Source organism: Periplaneta americana, chromosome 3 (genome assembly GCF_040183065.1).
Source record: "Periplaneta americana isolate PAMFEO1 chromosome 3, P.americana_PAMFEO1_priV1, whole genome shotgun sequence".
NCBI classification, from domain to species: Eukaryota; Metazoa; Arthropoda; class Insecta; order Blattodea; family Blattidae; genus Periplaneta; species Periplaneta americana.
The window spans coordinates 70,509,552-70,512,387 of NC_091119.1; positions in this window are offsets into that span (position 1 = coordinate 70,509,552).

Genomic DNA, 2,836 nt, shown 5'->3' on the forward strand with positions numbered 1-2,836 from the left:
AGTTGCGAATATCAATTAAGAGAGAAGAAAATGTTGCAGGATTCAAAAGTCTTTAAACTATACGAGACTTGAATTTGTGATTAGAATTTTTATAGAATTACACGATATTCCAATTTACAAGAATTGTTTAATAGAATCCAAAACGAAAATTGCAGGATATAAGTTTCTGAACTGTGAAAACAGATTCAATGATATGCAAAGCGTCTCTTAGCTTGAGAGCAGAAAACTATGTCGATTATTGAGCATTCTTTCCTTATATAGTGCGGGATATTTCCGGTCACGCCTTGGTCGACACGTCGACCGGAGACATAAGGAAAAGCTCACTAATGACGCAATACAAAGATATAATTTTAATTGAGAAGGTGGAAGGGGAAATTTGACAAAACCGCGCTTTTTCTATAAAATATATCATTTCAGGCTATGTACTACCCTCTATAAGATATTTTCTGAATAATTTAAAATAATAATAATTCTTTTCTGAGTTATAATTCATTTTATCTTATAAAAATATTAACTTTTTTTTTCCACTGGATGTATAAAGTGTCTCATGTCGAACGCAATGACTGTTTTGATAATGTATTCTTAGCATTGTTTGACAAGTTCTGAGATATGTTTCTATTAATATGGATGTGGTGAATCTTTCTGGCAACACAGATGAAGGATACAGCACTGACTCAAGTCTATAGTGAACTGAAAGAATCAATTAAAAACAACGAAAGTAACGAAAGAAAACGGAGAATCAGATAACTGCAGATAAATATATCCAAGAGAATGTTATTTCGGAAAACGTATTATTTTTATTTCTTGTGTTAAATTTTATATTACCTTGTTAACATGTTTCAGCCTGCTATTGGCCATCTTCAGAACTGGTTGTTGCTGGTCTTGGCGCCTTTTGTTAACAAAACAAACCAGTTCTGAGGATTGTCAATAGACGGCTGAAATATGTTAACAAGGTAATATAAAATTTAACACAAGAAAGACAAATAATACGTTTTCCGAAGTGATATAGTGTTAAAAGTTGTGTAATCAGGATATAGAATATTATTGTCCACTGTTTTGTGCCATGTAAATCTAAAAGAAGAGTGACACAGTAAAGAAGATGTTTTCAATGTAAGTGCGTTAGTAAAGGGGTATTTTTAAATAATATTGATCTTCGTGGACTAGTTTCTCATACATGCTCAAATAAAGTATTAGTGTTTTGTACACTACTTACTTACTTGCAAAATGGCTTTTAAGCAAGCCGGAGGTTCATTGCCGCCCTCACATAAGCACATAAGCCCGCCATTGGTCCCTATCTTGTGCAAGATTAATCAGTCTCTATCATTATATCCCACCTCCCTCAAATCCATTTTAACATTATCCTCCCATCTACGTCTCAGCCTTCCCAAAGGTCTTTTTCCCTCCGGCATTCCAACTAACACTCTGTATGCATTTCTGGATTCGCCCATACGTGCCACATGCCCTGCCCATCTCAAACGTCTGGATTTAATGTTCTTAATTATGACAGGTGAAGAATAAAATGCGTGCAGTTCTGCGTTGTGTAACTTTCTCCATTCTCCTGTAACTTCATCCCTCTTAGCCCCAAATATTTTCCTAAGAAACTTATTCTCAAACATCCTTAATCTCTGTTCCTCTCTCAAAGTGAGAGTCCAAGATTCACAACTATACAGAAGAACCGGTAATATAACTGTTTTATAAATTCTAACTTTCAGATTTTTTGACAGCAGACTAAATGACAAAAGCTTCTCAACCGAATAATAAGAGGCATTTCCCATGTGTAGGCCTTTTCTGCGTTTAATTTCCTCCCGAGTGTCATTTATATTTGTTACTATTGCTCCAAAATATCTGAATTTCTGCACCTTTTCGAAGGATAAATCTTCAATTTTTATATTTCGATATCGTGCAATACTCTGGTCACGAGACATAATCATATACTTTGTCTTTTCGGGATTTACTTCCAAACCTATCGCTTTACTTGCTGCAAGTAAAATTTCCGTGTTTTCCCTAATCGTTTGTGGCTTTCCTCCTAACATATTGACGCCATCCGCATAGACAAGAAGCTGATGTAACCCGTTCAATTCCAAACACTCTGTCTTATCCTGAACTTTCCTAATGACATATTCTAGAGGGAAGTTAAAAAGTAAAGGCGATAGTACTTCTCCTTGCTTTAGCCCATAGTGAATTGGAAAAGTATCAGATAGTAAGAATTTGTTGACATTATTTTTATTTTCAGGGAAAAATGTGAATTTTTATTATGATTTTCTTATATTCTTTGCACATCAAAGTCCTTCAACATATAGGCCTATACAACAGTTTTATAAAAAGCATTTGGAGAAATCGTAAATGTAATAATTAAAATAAGCAAACCTTAAAATGAAACATAAATTTCTGGAGTTCGATATTTCAAATGCAATTTGCTGAAAACTACCATTTTGAAAATTAGCCCTTTTCCCACACACCTCCTAAAAATTGTAAATTTTTAACGAGGTGCACCTTTAGCCTTCTTTCTACGCTAGTGTCCCGTGCTCGAATTTGTAATGGACAAAAACGATACTACATGGTAGGTTATCGCGAGATATTCCCGTTTCCCCTACCAACATTCTACCATTGACAAAGTGATCTTGCTGATACTATGTAGATCAGAGCCGGGTAACTGAACGCTCCGTGGATCAGCAGATAGCGACTCTTGCTCACGAAATACTACTGCCAGCTCTGCAATGCAAAACAGCTGTGCAGAAGCGGATTACAAATTACAGATATCTATCGCGCATGGATGTAATAATCAGATTCATTATCAACAATTAATAAGCATTATATGGGAACAAAATAAACATAT